Source organism: Macrobrachium nipponense, chromosome 7, assembly GCF_015104395.2.
Source record: "Macrobrachium nipponense isolate FS-2020 chromosome 7, ASM1510439v2, whole genome shotgun sequence".
Lineage (NCBI taxonomy): Eukaryota > Metazoa > Arthropoda > Malacostraca > Decapoda > Palaemonidae > Macrobrachium > Macrobrachium nipponense.
This window is the reverse complement of record NC_061109.1, coordinates 51661381-51688833: the sequence shown is the minus strand read 5'-3', so window position 1 is coordinate 51688833 and position 27453 is coordinate 51661381. Positions and strand designations below refer to the sequence as shown.

Genomic DNA, 27453 nt, shown 5'->3' with positions numbered 1-27453 from the left:
ACGAAAGTGGTTGTAGCTCGGGGTCGGAGACACGCTGCAAAGAGCCATAAGCTATGCCTACAGTGCACCGCACGAGGTCCACTGACGGCACTACTACCATCCTACGGGGGCTAAATTATAAGAGGTAGAACCAACTGAACTAATAACTGGTCTAGCGTGAAGATTTGTTTTGCGAGCTTTTATTGTAAGTATCATACCATTCTTTCTATATTTTCACTTCTATTTAAAATTACCAGCGCAACTGATTTGTCGGCTTTTATCATGTGTATATTTTAATCGTTTTTCAATTCATTAATGGCAACCATAAATTTGTTGGGGACGTTGGGTTGTCTGAAGTTTTCATAGATCCATAGCAATTCCCTAAATGGTGGTCGGCTCTTAGCTGGCAAAAGGTCGCTACACTATTTCAGATTACACGGGACTTTGCTGACTCCCACGTTGTTCATTGCACCAGTTGACAAAGTGAAATTTAACCTAACCCAACATAAGGCACCGGTCACACTTATCTAGGATCTAGGCGGTTGCTTGATATGCTGACGCCACTCTCGTGATCCCTTTATACTTTTCTCTTCATTTTCATAATGCTGAATTTATGTAGGGATCTTTCCATTCTCGAGGTATTGCGGCTTCAAAATGTCTGCTTCTCTCGATAGTCCCTCAAATAACTTTTTAACCTCCAATAGCTTATGTTGAAGTGGTTTTTTTTTCTTCTTTTTTTATATACATCGTTGGATTTCACGGAATGGTCGGCCTTCTAATTTCAACTGCGATTTAATTATCTTTGATCTTGGAATCACTTGTTCATCCCAACATTCACCTAGAAACTGCAGGTGAACGCTCTTTCGTTTTACGAGCTTGGATCTGTATCAGACAATGCGTTGGAAGTGGCAAAAAAGACTAGGAAATCTAAAAAGAAACTTACTACAACACAATCAATCTGGTTGTCTTTTATAGTAATGATATGAAAGCTCTCCCCCATCTTCTTAAGAATTTTGGAAGTAATGTAGCATTTAAGAACAATAAAACAGTGAGGAAGGTATCTAATATTAAGGAAGGGTCTATATATATATATATATATATATATATATATATATATATATATTAATATTATAAAAGTCGTAGTAAGAACTTATTGTACCTCTATATGTATATATATTAAACACAAAAATATTAGGCTAAACAATGTTAATCTATTTCATATGTTTGACAAAATCTTAAAATAACTTTTACTGACCTTCTTAAACTTTAGACATCCAGTTTTTACGTGCCTTAAAAAAACAGAGATGTTTTTCTCTTTGCCTATTGTTCATTATGTAGCAATGTAAAACAGGAACTCACCTTCGTACTTCATTTTTTTTTCAAGATATTGTGAAAATTGGAAGTAGTTTTAGGTTCAAAAGCACCCTATTAGAATTATTGTGATCTTCAGCGGTGCATTAATTATTTTATTTCCATGTGTTAATGAGGAACCTATATTGATAACTCCAATCGACTGTTGGAAGTTCGCCCTGATGGTTTTGTGAGTGCTAGTCACCTGGAATTTACGCTTCGGTTTACATGTCAATAATGTGAATACGATATACGATTCATATATACGAATAAATATACCTATGTGTATATTTCATATATTATATATATAATATATATATATATATATTATAAATGTATATACACTACATATTTATAAGTATATATATATATATATATATATATATATATATATATATATATATATATATATTAAGCCATACTTTGCCAGTGATCAGGAGCACAAAAGGAAGTGCTCAAAATATTTGGTTGCAACGTTAAAATAGTGTTTTTTATGGGCCTTATCTTCATATTATACCGTTGTATTACAGTAAAAAGACATTAATATGCATATATATATATATATATATATATATATTATATATATATATAGGGGATACAATCCACAATGAAGAGAATCCTTCTGTAGTTAAAAATATATATATCTTGTACAGGATTAAAGCTTTCGACCGTCAGCTGGGGTCGAAAGCTTTAATCCTGTACAAGATATATATTTTAAACTACAGAAGGATTTTACTTCATTGTGGATTGTATCCCCATTTACTTAGAGCTAAGACATAGTATCTGGCTTCTGCATATATATATATATATATATATATATATATATATATATATATATATATATTTTATATATATATACATATATATATATATATATATATATATATATATATTATATATATATATTTACACACTCGTACAGATGCACATATATTCGTATATAGGAATCGTATATTGTATGCACATTATTAACATATATAAACAGAAACGCAAATTTCACGGCAGAAGAGATTTGTTGTTCCCTTCTAATGGGGAAAGGTTTGACGGCAGAGGAAATGACGGGACTCCGATATGACAGCGCTGGCGGCTGAGGGAAAATCATGACTGATAGCTCTCGACAAACAGCTCGCCGTTTCTCTCCAAGTGGGACCAAGTTTGTCGGATTCAAACGATCAACAGCTTTTTAATATTAAATCGAATTTTTCGAAAGACCCGAACTCCTGTAAGAATGCTTTTCTTGATATTGTGTGTCCATTTCATCTGCCCAGATTGGTTGAAAAGGAGCTTTTTAGGAATAAGGGACAAAAACCGTTTGATTAAATATAGGTTTAAGCTTTCTAAAAATTCACGTTAAAAAGAATGTTTATAGATTTAAACTATACTTCATTTTATTATAACATCTCGTACTTTGTTTAACTTTCACTTACAATGGCGTGTTAAGGCATTAGATAAAAAGAAGTTAAGTATATCTTAGTTTTATCAGACCACTGAGCTGATTAACAGCTCTCTTAGGGCTGGCCCGAAGGATCAGATATTTTTTTACGTGGCTAGGAACCAATTGGTCACCTAGCAACGGGACCTACAGTTTATTGTGGGATGCGAACCACATTATATCGAGCGCAAAAACCACTCGTCCAACGAGGAATCGAAAGCATTAGATGGTAAACTATTTTCATATCTGTTAACTTCATTATCAGCGTTCAAAAAAAAAAAAAAAAACCGAGGCATTTGGCGTTATCTCCAAGTACTTTGCTTAGAAACGTTGAAATGGTTGAACTTGGAGAGAGAGAGAGAGAGAGAGAGAGAGAGAGAGAGAGAGAGAGAGAGAGAGAGAGAGAGAGAGAGAAGTATCCAGTTAAAATTAGGCAAACGGACTGTAGTTCAAGTACATAATTCATGAAATTGGATCAACCAAATAAGAAATGAAAGGTTACAAAAAAAGTCTTGCTTCTGTAAACAGTTTTTCTGTTTGCAGAAAGAGATGAATTTGACACAGCTTCCTAGAGACTCTCCGTAAAAAGACAGATATATCCTGTGGGGAATTCCATGTTCAAATAATGACGAGAGCCTTCATAACTTTTACCGTACTAGCTCAGCTCATAATATGAATCACGAATTTTATTTTTAGGCCATTATCATAAACTACAGTGATTCGCATAATTATGAACAGGAACGGTAGTGAATTCGGTGTGAAATACTCAAACCTTATTACGCGTTGTATGCTGATCTCCAATGGAATTTCAGATGGGGTTGGTGTGTGCGTCGTGCAACAAACACAGTTGCCTGTGGTGTAAGTAGATAAGTATAAACTTGATATAAGAATGCAGGATGATTAACTAATCGTCAGATAAAAGGTCTAATGCTACGCTATTAGGCTAAACATTCTTCAATGTTTAGCCTTCGATGCCAACATTTGTATCTAATATAAATATTTATATGTAGTATATTATGTTTATATATATATATATATATATATATATATATATATATATATATATATATATATATATATACTTCCCACACGATGAAATAAAATAGACCGAAAGGCCAGATTGTAAGTCAGTAGTCGCTTGATAATGCCATAAGGCGAAACAGCTGTCGCGACAAAATTCAATAAATGGAAGAAGGAAGTCTGCGAATTTTTCACTACAAGTTGACGAATGAGAATCGGAAAAGACTTCGTCGGTATGAAGATACCTGCAAGAAACTTATTCATGCCACTAAAGCAATTGCTTTTAACGAATTTTATATATATATATATATATATATATATATATATATTATATATATATATAATATATATATAAATAAAATAAATAAAATTAAAAACCAGGGCTTGAATGAAGAGCATCTTTATTTGCGACCTTACATCGAGGGCTTTTAATATATGTTCAAATTATGTTAATATGAACCTAGAGTTTAATTTCATCAAGCAGTGCTTATTTTTGAGCGCCTTTAGCAAAAGTTTAACTAATACGTATATAGGAAAGGAGCTTCAAAAATTATTTCTTCCAAAACCTACAACTGTCACTGTCAACAGAGCAGTTTATGTATTTTCCCATGACCTTTCTTGGAAATAGACCCTTTAATGTTAAAAAAAGATTAACCAAACTTTTGTATGAATTCTACCCACAAGTAAACATTCGAGTAATATTTAAGCCTAAATCTACATTACAAAATTTCTTCAGGTTCAAGGATGTGATACCAACTGAACTGCATTCAGTTATTGTGTAAAGTGTCATTGCTGTAGTGCAATGTACATTGGAAAATTTAAAGGGCAGTTCAGGGTTCGCATCTTCGAACATCTCGGAAGATCTGTTAGGACAAATAGGCCATTAAGCAAAACTCCATTTAGTGCTATTCGTCAGCAATCTGAAGAAACTGGCCATCCTGTCAATGTAGATTCCTTTTCAGTCCTTACTTGCAGAACCAACGCAATGGAGCTCGGAGTGGTTGAGTCTCTATATACCCTAAGAGATAAACCCTTTCTTTGTAATAATGAAAGGTCTGTTGAATTGCTGTGTTTTTTAGATTTTAGGATATTTTTTTCTGCTCTTTTTTTTTCTGCTCTCTTTGACAACAGTGTATTTCTCTATTTTAAGATTTTGCTGCGAGTTTAGGTTATTATGTCTTGTAATTGTGTAATTTTATATTATTTTATTTTGCTTTGTTAATTTTAATGTAACATATAGTAATTATGTAATTTTATCTTATTTTGCTTTGTTTTAATGTAACTTATATTACGTCATTGATTTTAATTGTAAGTAATATTCCATTGTAGATTGCCCGATGACGGAGGAAAGTAAATCTCCGAAACTAGTCGCAAATAAAGATGTTCTTCATTCAAGCCCTGGTTTTAATATTTATTATTCGTCTCCGGTTTCCACGGAACTCTTCTATTGCTGATATATATATATATATATATTAGATATATATATATATATATATATATATATATATATATACATATACATACATATATATATATATATATATATATATACACACTGTATATATTTAATTCCAGTTTATCTATAGCCAGCATTATATGCTATGAATGCATGGCCGGCAATCCTTGTATGCTGAGATAATTTAGGATTCCTGCCTGAATCTGCCAGCTCCCGCTGTGTGTTTGTGTGAACGGTCTCCTAAGAATCAATACATTTTAAATTTAAGGTTGAGCCAGCTCCTGTCTACACCTGCTGTATAAACGTCGCTGAATCTTTTTTTCATGTTTATGATATTTCTATTTAATAGCATACAACGATATTTCCTCGTCCTTCACTTCTCAGTAATGTGGCGATTGCATTCAATTGCATTTCTTGGTGCGCATCCGTCAGCTCAGTTGTCGTGTCGTGAGCATACCGAAACTGAGGAGGTATCCAATCAATGATATTGGTTGTTCTACTAAAACCAAAATCATTTCAAGTCTTTTTATACATGTGAAGTCAATGTGACATTTAAACATCATGCAACTGCTGATAGTTTCCATGTCGTCATATTCGCCCAGTGCTTCCAAGACAGTTTCCGCTCATTTCTGTGTCAAGCCTCATATCCAGTCTTGTGATTCTGTTTGGTGCGAATGCTATAAAACATTTCAGTTCCAGTTCCATCAAATTTTACCCGTGCAGTCTATTTCAATAATACTTTTTTTTTTGAATGAATATTGTTTTAGTTATGCATGCTGCCATTTTTCCATCGTTTTTCATTACATTTGGTGCTCTCTCATTGTTTTCTTTTTATCCTTCGGCCCTTTCTAGACAAAATTGTATCAAACGTATATTCTACGTAGGACTGGGCAATACTTGGGTTGCTGCATTTGCTGTCTTTTCCCACAATACGACAAAGCTTTGGCATTATCTTTGCCAAGGTCTAAAGAATTTCTTTCGTCTCTGAGTACACCGTGTCAAGAGGTGTGGAACTGTTACTACCTTAGTCCCTTACACCAAAAATGGCCTTGCTTACACCCTCTCCATCATCTCCCTCCAACCTGCCAGTCCCCACCATGAGGTTTAGAGGTACGTAAGGGGAAAAGTTTTCCCTTGCCGTCGGCCTTTACGGAAACGGAGGAAGATACTAAGATGCCAAAAACCAATCGTGAAATTTGTGTGTATTCATTAATCATAATAGAGAAATGGGGGGATCCACCGACTAGATTGTTTGCATCATTACGGTAGCCCGAGCTTCAGATGAACATGACAGTCAGATGTATCCTTATGCATGAAAAACTTGACGTTCATGTTTTGCAGTGAAGTTTGTACAGAAGTACTCTTTCTAGACATTGTTAGGATCGCTGTATAACACTCGGTCTGCAACGCTTTCCAGATCTTCATGATTGGCTTCAGTTAGAATTTACAGAGACGGCGAGGAAACACCAGAAACAAAAAGAGGCTGCTGATCATTTATGTTGGTTATAGTAGGATTGAACAATCCGGAGTAAAATTAAAAAGCCATTTATAATAACTGGGTATGGTATTTATGGTGCTCTATTTCTTCCTTCACTTCTGTTTAGGAATTGAAAAGGTCAACATTGTGTTCGATATTGTCTTCACCCCCCACCGAGCTTCCGCTAGTGCGTCTCTCCATCCCGTTCCCGTTTTGATTAGTTGATTGAGTCAAAATGCGATTGCAAGGGATCCCATCAAGTCATTAACGACTTACGACATCCCAATAACTCTATTATGTTCACGCTCCTCCCCCCCCCCCCTCTCTCTCTCTCCTCTCCTCTCTCTCTCTCTCTCTCTCTCTCTCTCTCTCTCATACTTAATGAAGCTCATCACTCATACACGGGCACACGGGCTCTTTGGAAATCACAGCAACACCATTGAGCGTTATTCAAACAGTACTTTCATTTATTAGACTTATATCAATTCATTGATATCTCTGCAGAACAGTTCAGAGCTGTTTGTGATGGGAACGGTGCAATTTTTCCTTAATGGATCTCTAAAGTCGTTTGTTTATATATTTTGTAATAGCCACAATGCCGTCTTAACTTCTCAAATTTTTTAGCCCTTTTTTTGGACACGCTTGTCACTACAAAGCCTTGAGCGCCAACTTCGAAGAAATTAGAAGAGATCATGAAATCCTGTTTCCCGCTACCGGACATCATGATCTCTTCAAATTTCTTTGAAGTTGGAGCTCAAGGCTTTGTGGTGGCAAGAGTATCCAAAAAAGAGCAAAGAATTTGAGAAGTTAAGAGGACATTGTGGCTATTACAATTTCACTGGGTGCCACGCATTTGCTGAGTGTTCCACTAACAAAGTCTTTCATGTTCTTTTCTATTTACAGCTGCTCTTTACTGTTACTGACTAGCAATGGGTCTTATGCAGGCAACCACTCCACATTCAGTTTCTTAATATGTAATTTTTTTTAATTGCATACGTCTTTCCTTGACCTCTAACTTCACTACATATTTGGACACCCATTTTGCTTTCATTCCTATAACTTCTACTAAGTGCTTTTCTGTTAGTTCTATCATCATCAGTTTCTTGGCCTGTATACCCGTATGCCACGAATCCATTTAATTTCCCTAGAGCAAATTTACATTAGTGTACTATGTCCAGTGGCCAAGGAAAACCAAACGAAATGCACTTGACAATTTGACAATATTTATTTTATTATTTCTGCACAGCTCTTAGAATTCTCTTCGAGTGTAGTCTGTTGTAGATTGAATATTTGCTTTGCAGACAATGGTCGCTTTCTGCTGAAGGCTCGGCAGAGAGAGGAATGTGTTATCACCTATTGATCATGGCGGCTGGAAGGAAGTGGCCGACATGTTGGAAGCCCGATAAACACGATAACACACCGCTGGTCGCCGGGTCAGATCTAGGTCTTGACGTCACTTAAAATACCTCTGGGGAGAGGAAGAAAAGGGAGAGACGGTCAGAGAGAAGGACTTTTTGAAGAACAGTTAAAAAGGATATTAGATTAAATGTGAGTGATGAGGGCTTTGAAGGTGGTAACCAGTTGAAGAATGCTCTCAAAGGTCAAGGTGAAAAGTCTACCAACGATTGAAGAAAACAGATTAAGGAACAAACAAAATTGCGCCGAAGTGTTTTCGGGGCAGTCAAGTTTTCTGTACAGCGTATAATGCTCTGTGAAACTCTGCCACGGACAATGAAACTCAGCTGCGGCTCGGTGATGGCCTGTGTTGTTGACAGCTATAGTGGTGCCAGACGCACTATAAGGCTAACTTCAACCTCAAAATAAAAACCATGTTTGATGATTGGATAGTGGGTGATAAACACCAATTTGCAGCCCTCTAGCGTCGGAAGTTTTTAAGATCCGATGCCTGACAGAAAAAGTGCGGACGGACAGACAAAGAACCACCGCAGTAGTTGTCTTTTTACAGAAAACTAAAAAAGGGCTCATGGAATGCCAACCTAGAAGATGAAAGCGGGTTTCGTCTTTGATGGAGTGTTCTGGAGGAGACAATTGGGTGAGTTAATTACGGGAGGAGCCCCTCGTACCTTAAAGTCGCTATTTATAGATCCCTTTTGATCTCTGCCTCGAAAGCGGCAACTGTTTCCTTGGATTCAGTCATCATGCGTAACTCACACAGTCTACGGGCAATGAACTTCACCTTTAACTGTCAGTAGGTTGTAAACCAGAAAATGCAGAACAACATAATGCATCTGTTATATTGTAAATATGATGTAGTTACAAATTTACAAAAATATTGATAACACGAAACGTGCTGTAGTGCATAAGTAACAGATATTAACCGGCATTGCATCTTTGATCGGTGAAGTTAAGTCACATTGATGCCGGTCAGTCTTTGATTACTTTCCCATAAGTGAATGCCAGAATAGTTAGCGCTTAAGCACCAATGCCCGTTGATGGAATTTGTAACAGAACTTAATAAGTCTCATGAAAGAAAAAGGATTCAGTTCTATTTTTCCTTCTATCTCAGTCATCCTATTCGACTGGGAGATTGCATCCTGCATCCTTAGGAGTCCATCACTTTTCTCACTTTGCGTGCTGTTTCTGATAGCACACTCATCTGCATGAGTCTTGGAGCTACATCGTCATCTAGATTTTCCAGGTTCCTTTTCAGGGATCTTGGGATCGTGCCTAGTGTTCCTATGGTTAAGGGTGCAGTTTCCACTGGCATATCCCATATTCTTCTTATTTTTTTTTTCAGGTCTTGATACTTAATAATTTTTTCTCTCTCCTTCTCATCTAAAATGGTGTCCCATGGTATTGCGACATCAATGAGTGATACTTTCTTCTTGATTTTGTCAATGAACGTCACGTCTAGTCTATTTGCACGTATCACCCTATCTGTTCTGATACCATAGTCCCAGAGGATCTTTGCCTGATCGTTTTCTATCACTCCCTCAGGTTGGTGTTCGTACCACTTATTACTGCAAGGTAGTTGGTGTTTCTTGCACAGGCTTCAGTGGAGAGCTTTTGCTACTGAATCATGCCTCTTTTTGTACCGGTTCTGTGGAAGCTCCGGATATTCACTTGGTATATGGTTTATGGTCTTGTCTTTCGTATTGCACTTCCTGCATATGGGCGAGATATTATTTCCATCTATTGTTCTCAGTTTCACAATCTGGGGACACGTTTGGGATCTCCGCATCGAGTGAGAAAGATAAAGATAGGGGCAAGTTTCATTAAAATTCTAGTATTCTTCTGTTGACCAAGTGGTTGCTAGTGGGCTGTTGTGGATTCCAGCTTAGGAAAGAAAAAACTGAATCGATAGTGTTCCGTTAAAATGCTCACTTTCAAATCTCAATAAAAAACCGAAAGGTCTTAAGAGATAAATATCAATATTTCTCTCTCTCTCTCTCTCTCTTCTCTATCTCCTTCTTCTCGTCGTCTCTCTCTCTCTCTCTCTCTCTCTCTCTCTCTCTCTCTCTCTCTCTCGTTGAAATTCAATGCTGCCCCAAAATGTAGTTTGAACATGTAGCATTGCGATTGTACTGAGAAATGAAATATTTCTTATCGTTGTGACGACTTCGTTTGATACATATAAGCGGGCATCATTTCCGTTATCTTGTAAGAAATGTTTACGCGACTTTCAAAGAGTAACTGAATTGGGAAGTTTGTCTTTAATATGTGAGAAGTTGAAGTCACGGAGAGAGGGGGGTGGGGTGTCTGTTTTTCGAAGGTAGCACATTTTTTTTTTATGACATATATGTTCGTTCACAAGAAAGAAGACCCACCTGCAAGTCCCTCCCATCTCTCCTTTATTTTGTGATTATAACATAATCCTTTCTGATATTTCATGTAACATTGTAAGGAGAATCAAGACTCTCTCTCTCTCTCTCTCTCTCTCTCTCTCTCTCTCTCTCTCTCTCCTGTGACAAAGAGCCGGCTCTCATGTATCGATTACACAAATCAATAGAGCGCTGGAATCCTTTCTTTTAAATTAGAAATAACAAACCAGCTGAGTACTGGAAAAGTTCTTCAGTTATATTACAACAGTATCTCTCTCTCTCTCTCTCTCTCTCTCTCTCTCTCTCTCTCTCTCTCTCTCTCTCTCTCAGTTTTAGTAATTTAAGTTACCTATTTTCTCTTACATGGTTTCGATCTTTGGGTTTGGGTGTTCTGCGAATATTGTGTTTCATCGCTTAATTTTCCACTCATTATGTGAAAACTCCTTACTCTACGGTTAGCCCTACAATTCGAATCAATCGGCTCTTCGAGCATCTTCTTGATGGAACTAAGCTAAGTTCCAACGTTACAAGCTTTTAACTACTTCATCACATATTAATAAAAAAGCATTTTCGTTGGCATAATCCTATACTTGTCCTCAGGAATCGAAGACCAAGTGGCTCCCTTTTCCAATTGAAAGACACTGTTCCTAGTCTTGTGCGTTCTTTCTTTTTTTCTTGAAATCTTCAGCCGAAAAGCCTCATGGACAGTCAACAAACAGGGCTCCAAAAGGAGATCAGTCAGTATAGAGAGAACCAAGTTATTTTAAAAAGGCGATAAATAATAAATATGAGGAAACAATATATAAAACGAGAAAAACCTGAATTTGGGATGTGTCAATAGATGTTTTAACATTTAAAGGTCAGAAGATTCCAAAACTACACTAAAAAATTATCCCACACTTTAGTTGTGGCCAAAAAAAAAAAAAAAAAAAAAAAAAAAAAAAAAAAAAAAAAAATAGAGGAAAAATGTCCTGGCAAACCGAATAGAACGACGCACCTTTTGCAACACCAGGCTGCCTAGTGTTGCAAGCAAAAACAGCTAGGTTAGGTAAAGAAGAGTATAGAGGACGTTTGTTGTTGTAGTACATTTTATGCAACAAACATAATGAACTGAATATACATCTAGACCGCACGTTAACATTAGACTTGGTAAAATAAACTTTACTAATGACATAACTCAGTCAAACGTTTGGGATGAGAATCAGTACCAGAAGACCACACTGGAGAACAATACTGCAAACGAGGAAGAAGAGGAAAGTCAGAACACTTAGATATATTAGCTTTACCGCGAAACATTCTAAAGCATTTCGGCAAGATCCCATGGTTTTGAGAAACAGAGGAGGCAGTAACATGTATATGTTTCTCAAAAGTCAGTTTATTATCAAAGTTACATTAAGAATTTTGAAAGAGTCACTGGCATTTCAACCATATCATGGGTGGCTATCTCACTGTCCAAGATTGGAGAACAGTAGTGCGTTTCAGAATGCTTCTCCGAGAAGAGATGCCTACCAGGCTAGTGAGTCTCTTCTGCAAAAACAAGAAAGGATACACTGAAAAGGATGAGAAGTGTAGGGTTTTCAGTGCTGTTGTGTGTGTCAACAGTAAATTATATGTAATGAATATGCAAGACTATTCTAAGTTGGTTTAGGTTCAGAGACAATCGTCCATGACCAGAGAAAGACCCAACAACACCAATAACAGACTGTAGTGACAAATCTTAATTTCAACAGACTGTAGTGACAAATCTTAATTTCAACAGACTGTAGTGACAAATCTTAATTTCATATGCCACACTATTCTGAGTGGGTTCAGGTTCAGAGATAATAGTCCATGACCAGAGAAAGACCCAACAACACCAACAACAGACTGGAGTGACAAATCTTAATTCCATATGCCAGACTATTGAGTTGGTTCAGGTTCAGAGACAATCGTCCATGACCAGAGAAAGACCCAACAACACCAACAACAGACTGTAGTGACAAATCTTAATTCCATATGCCAGATTATTCTGAGTTGGTTCAGGTTCAGAAACAATAGTCCATGACCAGAGAAAGACCCAAAAACACCAACAACAGACTGTAGTGACAAATCTTAATTCCATCCAGAATATGAGTTGGTTCAGGTTCAGAAACAATAGTCCATGACCAGAGAAAGACCCAACAACAGACTGTAGTGACAAATCTAAATTCCATATGCCAGACTATGAGTTGGTTCAGGTTCAGAGACCAGAGAAAGACCCAACAACAGACTGTAGTGACAAATCTTAATTCCATATGCCAGACTATTCTGAGTTGGTTCAGGTTCAGAAACAATAGCCCATGACCAGAGAAAGACCCAACAACAGACTGTAGTGAAAAATCTTAATTCCATATGCCAGACTATGAGTTGGTTCAGGTTCAGAGACAATCGTCCATGACCAGAGAAAGACCCAACAACAGACTGTAGTGACAAATCTTTATTTCATATGCCAGACTATTCTGAGTTGGTTCAGGTTCAGACACAATAGTCCATGACCAGAGAAAGACCCAACAACAGACTGTAGTGACAAATCTAAATTCCATATGCCAGACTATGAGTTGGTTCAGGTTCAGAGACCAGAGACAGACCCAACAACAGACTGTAGTGGTGACAAATCTTAATTTCATATGCCAGACTATGAGTTGGTTCAGGTTCAGAGACAATCGTCCATGACCAGAGAAAGACCCAACAACAGACTGTAGTGACAAATCTTAATTCCATATGCCAGACTATTCTGAGTTGGTTCAGGTTCAGAAACAATAGTCCATGACCAGAGAAAGACCCAACAACAGACTGTAGTGACAAATCTTAATTCCATATGCCAGACTAATCTGAGTTGGTTCAGGTTCAGAGACCAGAGAAAGACCCAACAACAGACTGTAGTGACAAATCTTAATTCCATATGCCAGACTATTCTGAGTTGATTCAGGTTCAGAAACAATAGCCCATGACCAGAGAAAGACCCAACAACAGACTGTAGTGACAAATCTTAATTCCATATGCCAGACTATTCTGAGTTGGTTCAGGTTCAGAAACAATCGTCCATGACCAGAGAAAGACCCAACAACACCAACAACAGACTGTAGTGACAAATCTTAATTCCATATGCCAGACTATTCTGAGTTGGTTCAGGTTCAGAAACAATAGTCCATGGCCAGAGAAAGACCCAACAACAGACTGTAGTGACAAATCATAATTCCATATGCCAGACTATGAGTTGGTTCAGGTTCAGAGACAATCGTCCATGACCAGAGAAAGACCCAACAACAGACTGTAGTGACAAATCTTAATTCCATATGCCAGACTATTCTGAGTTGGTTCAGGTTCAGAAACAATAGTCCATGACCAGAGAAAGAACCAACAACAGACTGTAGTGACAAATCTTAATTTCATATGCCAGACTAATCTGAGTTGGTTCAGGTCAGAGACAATCGTCCATGACCAGAGGACCAACAACAACAAGATTGTAGTGACAAATCTTAATTCCATATGCCAGATTATTCGGAGTTGGTTCAGGTTCAGAAACCAATACCCATGACCAGAGGAAAGACCCAACAAGACCAACAACAGACTGTACTGACAAATCTAATGCCATAGCAAGACTATTTCTCTGAGTTGGTTAGGTTCGGTAACAATAGCCCATGACCAGAGAAAGACCCAAGAAGAACAAACAACAGACTGTACTGACAAATCTTAATGTCGCATAATGCCAGACTATCTGAGTTGGTCAGGTTCAGAACAATAGCCCATGAACCAGAGAAAAGACCCACAATACCAAACAACAGACTGTAAGTACTAAATCTTAAATTCCATATGCAGACTACTTCCTGAGTTGGTTCAGGTTCAGAACAAAGCCCATGACCAGAGAAAAGACCAACAAGACCAACAACAGACTGTAAGTGACAAATTCTAATTCCATATGCCAAGACTATTCTCTGAGTTGGTGTCAGGTTCAGAAACAATAAGCCCATGAACCAAGAGGAAAGGACCCAACAAGACCAACAACAGAACTGTGTGAAAATCTTATTCCCATATGCCAGACTATTCTCTGAGTTTGGCTTCAGGTTCAGAAAAATAGCCCATGACCAGCAAGAAAGACCCAACAAGAACCAACAACAGACGTAGTTGACAAATCTTAATTCCATAATGCAGGATATCTGAGTTGGTTCAGGTTCAGAAACAATAGCCCATGACCAGAGAAAGACCCAACAAGACCAACAACAGACTGTAGTGACAAATCTTAATTCCATATGCCAGATTATTCTGAGTTGGTTCAGGTTCAGAAACAATAGCCCATGACCAGAGAAAGACCCAACAACACCAACAACAGACTGTAGTGACAAATCTTAATTCCATATGCCAGATTATTCTGAGTTGGTTCAGGTTCAGAAACAATAGTCCATGACCAGAGAAAGACCCAACAACACCAACAACAGACTGTAGTGACAAATCTTAATTCCATATGCCAGACTATTCTGAGTTGGTTCAGGTTCAGAAACAATAGTCCATGACCAGAGAAAGACCCAACAACACCAACAACAGACTGTAGTGACAAATCTTAATTCCATATGCCAGACTATTCTGAGTTGGTTCAGGTTCAGAGACAATCGTCCATGACCAGAGAAAGAACCAACAACAGACTGTAGTTACAAATCTTAATTTCTATGCCAGACTATTCTGAGTTGGTTCAGGTTCAGAGACAATCGTCTATGACCAGAGAAAGACCCAACAATAGACTGTAGTGACAAATCTTAATTTCTATGCCAGACTATTCTGAGTTGGTTTAGGTTCAGAGACAATAGTCCATGACCAGAAAAATACCCAAGAACAGACTTCTAGTGACAAATCTTAATTTCTTTAGCGGTAATACCTCAGCAAGCGGCTAGCGCCTGGCCTAGCTGTATGAATATACTTACCCAAGATACAATCTTTCTATTATATCTTGGTGCCACTAAGAGGATGTTGAAACAACGGATTTATTCTCACTGTGGAATTAGACACAGAACACGGTGTCTCTAAAGTAAGGAGTTTCCAAACATCAGGAAACAAACCCTCAAACGCAAATCAGCTGTATCCTATATCTTCAGAATTATGGCACAGGCTGCTGGTGAAATCTCTTATCACGACACTGGAATCATTAACAATAAAGGAACTAGTTCCGGACTTGGAAATCAGACACTCTTTGCCATTTGGTATATCTCTTCATGGGTCACTCGATTTTCATATTTTGAGGTTGAGGTTGGTTCACGACAAAAGTTTATATTACAACTCGTATGTGTTACCGAATTCAGATTAATTTTACCTGAATCATTCCTTTGTATTGATTTTAATTTTTGTCAATTTCTAGTTTAGCCCTGATGATGAAGAAAACTTTAAAACGTTGACATGGAGCAAAAAGTGAAACCGTCGTCATCATCTCCATATTGATGTGCTATATGTGAACACTTTTCCATTATAATATATATGTGTGTGTGTGTGTGTGTGTGTGTGTGTCCCCAGAGGCTCGTGCTAAACACGACGAAACAGTGATTCAGTTGCACTGCTTCGCCCTATTTAGTACTATCCCCTGGGGTATCCAGTGTCCCTAAGTGCATTTGATCCCCTAGGGGCTAGCACTAAACACAGCGAAACATTTAGACCTCCCAGGGGTATTACTAAACAGGGCGAAAAAGGGCAACTGAATCATTGTTTCTCCGTGTTTACTACTACTATAGTAGATTCACATCAACCGTGCATTTGATGTCTAGGCCAGTCCCTTACGACACTCCTGATTGGCTGTTGATAAGCCAATCATAGGGCTGGAAATTCTCAGTCTCTCTCGAGAGTTCACATAGGCAGGATGTGTGTTCCACCTCTCCTGAGAAATACGTCTTTCAAAAGCATCCCTCGGGAGAGGTGGAAAATATGTGAGCTCTCTCGAGAGAATGAGAATTTCTAGCCCTGTGATTGGCTTATCAACAGCCAATCAGGAGCGTCGTAAGGGATTGGCCTAGACATCCAATGCACGGTTATTGTGAATCTACTATAGCTCTCGGAGATCGAATGTTCCTCATCGAATTGTCATTTCACACATTCCCTAGCGTTTCTCTGATTTCACATATTCCCTGTAACAGGTATACAAGGTTTCTATTACAAAGGAATATACTGACAGCTGAAAAAGGATGAGGACCTGGGAAGAGGAAAAGACTTTTCCTTTCTGACAGAGGGTGACAGCCCGTTCACAAGTCTTGCATGCAGGTGGGTTCATACCTGGTAAAATACAACCATGGAAAGCTATGCTTTCTACATTATTTCTTTTAAAGTAGATGATTCAGTGTGCATATTCCTATGTCTATATTCATAGTCCTGCAAAAGGTTTCTTTGATAAAACTGGATTTAGTTATATTTCTGTCCAGTAAGTTGTCAGCATAACGTATGTCTTAAGTTTATATAACAATTATTAGCTTTTTTACTAGTATGAACGGAAATAGCTTAGATATGCTGTGTGTATAATAATAACAAATGTGTGGCTCCACCTACGTGTGAATTAGGCATTCGTCCTCTGTCAAACAAACGTTTAAGGCCAATTATTCCATAAGGCAATGTTGTTTTAACAGTTTGTACATTTATTGATGATGTTTCTCTGGCAGATATCATGTGTTAATTAAAGGCAAAGCCAATCAGGACTAATACATTGTGTTCCATTTTATCCTTTGGTATTTTGCAACATAACATCAAGTGTTGATCCTATTTCAGGCACACTACACACATATACACGCACGCACGCTCTCTCTCTCTCTCTCACACACACACACACATACACACACACACACACACACACACACATATATATATATATATATATATATATATATATATACAAATTCCTTATATATATATGTATATATATGTGTGTGTGTGTTGTCTTGATATATTTATATATATAGATATATATATATATATATATATATATATATATATATATATATATATATACACACACACACACACACATAGATTTCAAGCATATTTGCGTATCTGCATATGGTACCCTTCTTCAAAATTACGATACCATATGTCTATAAATATTTTTTAAAAATCATTCTAACCGCAATTCATTTAGCAGCCTATACTTTATTCCCTACTTTCGCCGCAAGGAAGTCCGAATTCACTCCCATGGTAATCGTAAGTCGTGGTTCATCCTCCGCTCGTCGCAACTGGATTGACTGGCACTTATAGTAGATTCACATCAACCGTGCATTTGATGTCTAGGCCCGTCCTTTACGACGCTCCTGATTGGCTGTTGATAAGCCTTTCCTGAAAGGCGTATCCCTCGGGAGAAATGGAGAGACTGAAAGTTTCGAGCCCTGTCATTGGCTTATCAACAGCCAATCAGGAGCGTCGTAAGGGACGGGCCTAGACATCAAATGCACGGTTGTTGTGAATCTACTATAGTATAATAGCCATGGAACAAATAAGTTTAAATTTTCTGTTGGTTTTCGTACCGTAGGAGGAGCCTTATTAAACAAGTGTGAGTGGCATGAAAAAGTCAGCAATCTGATTTAGCCTCATCGATGAACTTTAATCGCATCATCAGTAGCAGTGTGATTAGAAAAGGAAATAGGATGTGCAGGTTTTGGGTTGTGATTAAATATTGATCGAGTCTGTCTGCAGCTCCTTCTCCGGCCGCAGGCATTACGGGCAGGAGAGGAAAGAGACGGGAAAGTTAAGGATGCGGGGTGTGCTCTGCATTTCATCTCTCTCTCTCTCTCTCTCTCTCTCTCTCTCTCTCTCTCTCTCTCTCTCTCTCTCTCTCTCTCTCTCTCTCTCTCTCTCTCTCTCTATGTATGTCTACTCATACTGCTCGTGTCAGGCTTCAGTAAGACTGCATGGTTTAGATTCCAGATACATTGAATTACATAGTATGATTTCCCGAGCACTAACTTTCGAAGACATACGGTGTTCTTCGTCAGGTACCGATGCACCGAGAAGATAATATTATCATAAATAAAAAGTTGGACCGTAAAGGGGTAATAGCGAACAACGAAGGATTAAGCATGTGGCCACGGACACATAAAGCGTACTGCAGGGAACGGCTGGAGGAGTTGGTCATCACAAGGATTAGGAAAAGAAAAGAAAATCACTGATGTTGGGAGGAGCACATAGTATATACCCGAGTGTAGCTGTTACCTCCAGTTCATCAATACCTGACGAAGAAGACTGTTCGAAAGTTAGTACTTTGTAAATTGTACTTTATAAATGAAAGAATCTGGAATCTTAACCATACCGTCTTATTGAAACTTATAGCATGAGCAGTATATATATACATACATATATCTATCTATCTATATACCTTGCACGATACACCACGTACAAGATACACACATATGCATATTCACTCTTGATTTTTCATAATAACAAATATGAAGCCACAAAAATTCCTGAATAATGGCGTTCCCTTTGCGTTGAGAATCATTTATAATCCCCCTGAGGTGAATGTTATTCCCTGGAAAAAAGGAATTCGATATCAAAAAGGGAATCCACAATGAAGTAAAATCCTTTTGTAGCCTAAAATATATATTTCTTGTACAGGATTAAAGCTTTCGACCATCAGCTGTGGTCTTGTTCACTAAAATGTGAAATGTCACCTCAAGGAACTGACAAGTAGGAGAACAAACATACTTTTTTCTATAACATTTGAAAAATAATAAAGATTAGGTAACAATCTAGTTTATTATTATGAATTATCAGACGGTTGAGCCCTCGTCCTTTCCAGAATTCGTCTATATAATATAGATAGATACATAGATGGATATATATGTATATATATACATTATATAATATATATATATATATATATATATATATATATATATATATATAAGCGAATACCACAGGAAAATGATAGGCAGAAATCCAAGCGCTTTCGTATTTACTAAGACATTGACAATGTCCTAGTAAAGACGAAGGACTTGGATTTCTGCCTATCATTTTCCTGTGGTATTCGCTTATTTGATGAAGTCACGTTTATCTACTGTGAATTTTTAAGTATATATATATATATATATATATATATATATATATATATATATATATATATATATATATATATATATATATATTATCTTGTGCATGAGGTGCACCAATGTACTTCTCTCACACTATCTAACGGAGAAGTTTCATGTTTTAGTACAGGAAGCACTTCATCGTGATTATAAACGCTTAACGGCAGATCTTTTAAACTTCTTGATACCTTAATTTTGTGATAATGAGGTACTATAAGCTCCTACCCACTGCTTTATGAAGCAGGCTCGATGACTTTGTGTTCATTATTGATAACCTGATGTTTTCCTTAAATCTTGTTCATATAGCAAGCCATCTTCCTTCAATGTCTGGTCAGACAACTACACTACAACATAATTGTTTCTTTCAAGTAAAGGTTAGGTTACAGATGTTATCACGAAACTATAAAATACGTACATCAAACTATTTTATTTTAACAATGTCAAGTCGTTTCACTTTATTAATAACTGTTAAGAAGTAGAAAAAACTTTGTTGTTGTTTCAGTACACACACATATATGTATAGCATATAGTAAACATATAAGCGAATACCACAGGAAAATGATAGTCAGAAATCCAAGCGCTTTCGTCTTTACTAAGACATTGTCAAGGAATGACAGTCTTAGTAAAGACGAAAGCGCTTGGATTTCTATCATTTTCCTGTGGTATTCACTTATTTAATGAAGTCACGTGCATCTACTGTGATTCTTTAAGCATAGTAAACTTATATCGTGGTGTTTGCTGTTTGCTACTTCAGCGAAAGGCAGTTCATATTCATTTTTAATATTTTTTTATGTTGAACGTTAAAGGTTCATGGAATCAATTCACTTATGAATAATGTTCGAGCCCTCTGGAATTGCTATCATTCATCGTCGAAATTATTCCCATCAGCTTCCGAGGTGTAAACTATGCGCCTAACTTTTCTCTTCCGCTTTGTTATTTGCTTCCGACGCTGTGACATTCAAGTCGGAGGGAGGACTGTATTGAATTCAGTAACGCGTAATTGCAAAAAAAAAGATGCTGGGGGAAGGAAGGGGTATACACTAAAACATGATTTTTGTTATCAAGAAACATGTTTGAGACGTTATACTCTGTTTTTTCCATCTGTCCATCCGCCTGTGGTGGTCGCGCCTGGTAACACTGCGTCCCGCGCTTTAAATAGTTACGCTATGTGTAAGATTTAGGTAAATAAAAGGATATCTTGGTGTGCATTTGCAACTGAAAAGTTAATATTCGAAATAGGATATTATTTAAAGCCCGGGACGCAGTGTTACCATGCTCAAACACCACAGGCGGATGGACAGATGGAATAAAAGAGTATAGTTAAATAACTTGCTCGTGAAAGAATGCAAGAAGATGGTATTCTTGACAATGAACTGGATTAAACACAAAAAGGGATCTGCTTATTAACGGTATTCTTGTTTTTTAAAATTAAATGCTCTAATGAGGGAGGAAGTATATTTGACTTGCTGAGTAACGCCTGTACCATCTTTTGATCTTTTGGGGAACAGTCTGTTGTAGTCTGACGATTACTTATTTTTCTTCCAGGAGTCAAGGATGGAGACCTCTCTGGCTTGTGCCATGGTTGGAGTGAAATCTTACTAAGGCTCCAGCGCAGTACGACATGATAATACCTACTCAGTTCCCACACCACCACCGTGAGTTACTTTTTCTGTTCGTGTTTAAAAAGAGTCATTCGTTTTTCAGTGAAACCTCGTCTCTGGCCGTAAGTTCTGAATGTTTGCGAGACGTAAGGATAAGTTTAGTAGAATCGTAGTTGATAAGAGGGCTGCAATGAATTGACTGTAAAATTAACAAAGAATGCAGTTACGGAACACACGCAGTTTGAAACTGTATGGCAGAGAAACTCGTTCGTTAATCAACAAGTTATTCTTGCTTGGAAAGGGGCAGCTTAGAAAAAGCAGGAAGAAAGAGAGTTAAAGGTATTGCGATGTGGTAGATGATGTAACTTTTTCTAGAAAGTAAGTGTGATGTAAAACTTAAAAAAAAAATAGCATTTGACAGGCATTTGTCATTCATTATAGCTTTTTTCTAGAGATAGAAATTGTATTCCTAAACTGAATGTAAAGGCTAAAAAATTACCCACCTATGTTTATGAACAATAATGTTGTTGACCAAGATGGACCTGTTAGGGTTAATATTAGCTGTAAATTCTGTTTCTCAAGACGTTATTTTTATTATTGTTATAAATGCTAGCCAAGTTGAATCCAGAGTTAGAAAGTAGATTACTACAAGCATAGGACTTCATAAAGGAAAGAGCCTAGTACAGGAAATATATACAGAAGTAAAGAATAAGCCACAACAGAAATAACAGTAAAACAAACAAAACAAAACGAATAAACAATGAAATGAAACTTGTAAAACCTGCTCAGTAAAAAGCCATTTGCCTCCAGTTTATATTTGGTTTCAATGGTTCAAGGAAAGCCATTCCACAATGTGGTCACTCATGATACAAACCTTTGACAAAACCTTGTGGAATTAACTCCATAGGACAAAATCGGATCTTTAAGGATTCTCTGCCATTCTAGTACTACGTAGTGGATGATCTTAATGCAAAGGATGATGGAAATGACTGGTCAGAGGATTTTGGGGTGCACTTGTCACCCAAATGCATACTGAGGAAAAAGAACAGAGTGGCGGAAACAGTGAACAGAAAGGACCACATAGTGGCGATACAATAGTCACAGACAAGCTGTTTGAGTTGTGGGACTAGCCAACGATAGACCTGTTCATAGCATGAATGAACACCAAGCTGCATAGGTTCTTCGGTAGCCTTCTTGAAGAATGCGTACAAGTCCCTTGACACATTCATGTTTGACTTTGGTGGTGGGAGCCCATTAATTAGTGTGATGGTGGACAAAGAACCACACTTAGGCTCTGTCCGAAACGTAATTGCGCCCTATTCATTCAGTAGAACAGGACGGAGGCGGGGGGGGGGGGGGGGGGTGTTAAAGGAGGAACACTCCCATGCATCCAGGGACAAGAAGTCGCAATTAGAAAGAGGTGAGTGAAGCTTCAGGTCAGTATAGTACTAGGTATAGGTTATTTTCTTTTAGTACCTTAGCAAGCCCCTGGGTTACAAGGCCAGCAGGTGCGTCTGTGCCAGTAGAAGGCATACCCCTCCACTAGGCACAAAACAGCCTACACAGACGTAAGGGTTCTTATTTAACGAGTAGGACATTGGAGTAGGGGTAGGTATCTCATGGGTAAAGGAAGTGATCGACAGTACCTTGCAGTAGGTAGATCGTCCTATCACCTGAAGGATGATTCTTCACGTATAAACATCTCCATAGAAATATATGACACATTCTGGAAATAAATTGTATTTTTCATAGGTATGCGAATCATACCTTTGTACTTCTCATTGTTTCTTTATTTCATGAAATACTTTTGAAAATCTTTGGATTTTCTTTGCACGTGTAGATTAATATAGCAAGGACAATACTTTTTGTTATCCTTGACGTATTATTGATTCAAATCATATCACTAGTGAGAACTGTACATCAAAGCTTCAAAAATTAATAGGATCAAAGTTGTGATTTATCTGTTTCACAACCAGCCGATATTTTGACAAAGTTATTGATCCTAATTTTTATATTCCTTCATTAAGCTTGTCATGTAGATGAGGCATTGTTTTGTGCACGATTTAGGTTGTTTTTCCGCTTGTTTCATATTCATGCATCGCTGGAAAGTTGTGCAGCCTTTTCCCTTATGCATTGTTTTACAGAAAACTGTAATAACACTGAGGATAGACCTTGTATTCCAGCCCAAAGCACATTTATTCCAGCTCTATATCTTTGCCAGAGATGTTCACAGTGAGTGTGAATGAAATCCAAGCAATCGATGACTTCCAGAAATGGACAACGAGTGTGATGCTGTAAGCCTTGAGTCCAAATTTAAAGTTTTAAGTGTTTTCACTCGTGGAATCTTTCACCTTGTTTCACTTGAGTTTTGGTCGCCAGGCCCTATGCAGATAACGTATAGAATGGTGACATCCATGGAAAACATTTCTTCGAATTTCAAATGAGTTGTGATCAAATTAGGCCTGATATTATCATTTTCTGTATTAGCGTTTCCATCACTGAAGGTGGGTGGCCATTTCGGTTGTAATTAGGGTTAATTAAAAATATTTCAATCTGACGGTAATAAATAATTACTATTTAGATTAAAGTTATAAATTTGGGTGGGGTAGCAAACAAGAGCCTAATTGATCGCACAGCTCAGCCAAATATTTTATTTTTTAAATGTAATAAATAATCTGACAGTTGTGAAGATACGGCTTGATATTAAAATTTATGGTTACGACAATATAGTATTTGTAAAAGGATAAATAAATTGGAATTACGATGAAACTTTGTCTCATGATCTAAAACATAAAAAAGACGGAAGTCCGAACGAAATGCCATACAATAATTCGTTTTCAAGAGATATATACCATTTATAAATGATATGTTATAAACTCCTAAACATTTGGTATACGTCTGTGTTTGATTACATAAATACAAAGGCGTTTGTTTATATATATATATATATATATATATATATATATATATATATATATATATATATATATATATATATGTATATATATATATCTACATATATATATTATCTATATATATATATATATATATATATATATATATATGTATATTGTATACATATATATATATATAAAGACAAATTCCAAGAAAGAAAGAGAAATAATTGGCGTTATGCAAGGCCTTTCGACTAATTGTCTTTTACTTGGCAGACCGAAGAAATATAAAAATAAGTTTACGAAGAAAGCTTGTATGAATGATTGACGGGGATTGCAGAGGGAAGAAATATGTACCTGGAATCCAACACAATTGAAGAATTAGTAGACGCACCAAAACAGGGTTAAGAGGTTTTACGAGAGATTAGCCCCAACAGCTCAGAAGCAGGAAAAGGCAATTAAAAGATTATGCAAGGAAGGTGACTGACAACCAAATTTTTTTTTCTTTTTTATAAAAATGCAGCTCAAAAATTCTCCCTTCGGTAACCAATGACAATTTTTACAGGGTGAATATTTTTACAAAAAACAAAATATTAAACATACGAATATTACGTAGAAAATAAATATAATGTAACTAATTTGTGATTAAGTCAGTGATTTTATCTTTTAGGTCATGACAGGGCTAAGGTTACAATTACAACTGTAAGTAAGCGAATTCTAAAAGATTTCGTGAAGAGAAATCTTTCGTTCTTGCAATCACTGAACTTTCTGTCCAATTTATCCTATGAGAGTTTTCACTTAAATGAATGAATATAGCGTTGGATGTTTGCCCACTTTTGACAGAATACTTATGCTGTTTAATTTTCACTTCTAAATCCTTGCTAGATTGGCCGATATAAAAAGAGGGGCAGTCAAACATGGAATTTTATATGTTATGTTGTTGTTTTCCGTAGTGCTATTTTTATTAACATTCCTTTTAGTGTGTTATTATAGGAAAAAACGAGGTTGGCACTAAAAGATTTTAATAATGATTTTATGTTTTCAAAACCACTAAAATAAGGCAAGCTAAGAATGTTCTTATGGGTTTCTTTCTCCATGTTACTTTCACTATAAAACTTTTTGTGGGCTTTACTATGACAAATACCTAGTATATGTGAAGGATAAGATGAATCTGTCCCTATGTTTCTTATGTATCTGATATTTTGATCCTAATACTGGGGACTGACAATGCCCAATGTTCGTAAAAACATAGAAGAAAAATTTATATTTTGATATTAAGATAGTAGCCTAAATAGAAATGGGCATAAGTTAAGTTGTTGGTTGGTTCCCTATGAATACTGAATTTGCATTGAAATGGTTCTTCGTGTATTAAAACACCTAAGAAAGGGAGGCAATCGTCTTTTGATGAATCTAAAGTATACCAAATGGATGGTACCTGGTTATTCAAATTAGAGAGTAAATCATTTACCTCAATACCAGCAGGCAAAACAACTGAAATATCTACATTACCTATACAACTTTAAAGGATTATAAATGATATTAGGTAGATATAATTTTTCAAAAAAAAGGGGGAGTGGTGATGAATATTTGTTGGTAAAATTCTTAAAATCACAAATGCACAGCCTAGTGAGTGAAATAATGACTTGCAGGTAGATGTAATTCATGGTGGATTTGTTCATTACTAAGATACTCTAAAATAGAATCTGTAGGGACTTTAGTAAAAAGAGAACAAACACCAAACCAACGAATCTATAAGTGGGGTAAAAAGTGATTTTGTTTCATTTATTAACTAAATTTAGAGAATTACATATGTGAGAATCGGAGATAGTTCCAAGTTACGGGGACAAGAGCTTAGTAGTATAATTCGAGGATTTATGATACTGAGCCAACAGTGCTGATAATAGGCTGCATTGGATTATATTTTGTCTGTTATTAATAATCCGTAGAAGTAAGGTAACGAGGGAATTTTTTTTTTATCTTTAAAGATTTTTTTTTCACTGTGAGATTTTTTATGACTTGATCAAGGGGATTTTTTGTTAGTTTGTTGAAAGTCTCATCATCATCCAGGAAGGCTTGCATACGTGATATGTAATCAGCTTTATCTAAAATTACAACAGTATTCAGCTCTTGTGATGTAGATTGTATTATCTTTTTTTAAGATCGGTCAGCCTTTTCTTATCGTTTCTCTCTCCTTCGTGGAATTTTTCTTTATTGATTTATTCATCACGTTCCATATTTTCGTGATTCAGTTATACATATATGTATGTATGCATATATGGATGTATTTTGTTTATTTCTTTACGTACGGCCATGGACATAATTCAAGATATCTAGATATAATAATTATAATATAACTTATATATATATATATATATATATATATATCTATATATATATATATATATATGTATGTATGTATATGAATGTATGTTTAGATTTATATACAGGGCTTGCAAAAAATGCTAATATTTCCTCCTGTAGTGACTCCTATTCTTGTCAAAGCAATAAAATTAAGAAATCAGTTTTTACTTTTACATCCATGTGTTTAAGCTCATTAGTAAATGTCGCACTGGAAATGGCGTTGAAATAGATAAGGTTAAAACTACAGGAAAGAAATTGAAATGTCCAAGCTCAGTATTAGACAATGCATTAGAAGCGGTCAAAAAGACTGTGTCAAAACTAAACAGAAACTTATGATGCAAAAACCTTGCATGTGCTACTGTATGATAATAATTTGAAAAATATCCCTTATCCTTAAGATTTTTGGAGTTAATGTAGCACTGAAGAACAATAAAACAACGAGCGGTCCTCATAAGTAAACCCCTTCCATTGTGACAATACTAAAGAATGTTTATATAAAATTTCCTGGAAGTCGGGATAAGTTTTATATTGGTCAGACGGGAGAAGCATTATAAAAGAGAACAAAACAGCATAAAATATATAAAATATCCACAGGCGAGCAATAGAAAGTGTGTACATGTAATCGAAAGCAGTCATAGGGCAGAGAATTAAAAAAGGTGGTTGAGTCTAATAATGCAGTGGAAAGAATCATTGAGTCTAGTTTTCTCAAAGAAAGCTTTTGTAAGATAAGAAATACAAGTCAAAGCATGAAGAAAATTGATCCAGTAATTAAAAAAATGTAGCAAGTTTAGATTTTAGGAAGACAGTAGATCTGGACAGGAAGCAGGATAAATAGATTGTGTAAACACAGTACATGACCTCAAGCAGAAATGCATGCAAAGTGGCCCCCCCCCCCTACCCCAACCTCCTGTCTCTGTCAAGTCTGGATTTTCCACAAATATACTGTGAATTTAAACTGCTGTACATCGGCCCTTCGTTAATGGCTTGAAAATAAAGCCGAAACCATTCAGGATTCACACCCAGTTTTCAACTTTATAAT

At 36.5% G+C, this 27453-nt stretch overlaps 1 long non-coding RNA gene across 2 annotated transcripts in view; it reads left to right on the top strand.

The window, feature by feature from the left end:
- The window catches only part of LOC135217342 (uncharacterized), a 222594-nt gene extending 201377 nt beyond the window's left edge, over window positions 1-21217 (top strand). For both annotated transcript variants that reach the window (XR_010315110.1, XR_010315109.1), the window contains exon 3: window positions 21104-21217. This is a non-coding gene — a long non-coding RNA (uncharacterized LOC135217342). The remainder of the gene's footprint in view (window positions 1-21103) is intronic.
- The last annotated feature ends 6236 nt before the right edge of the window (window positions 21218-27453 follow it).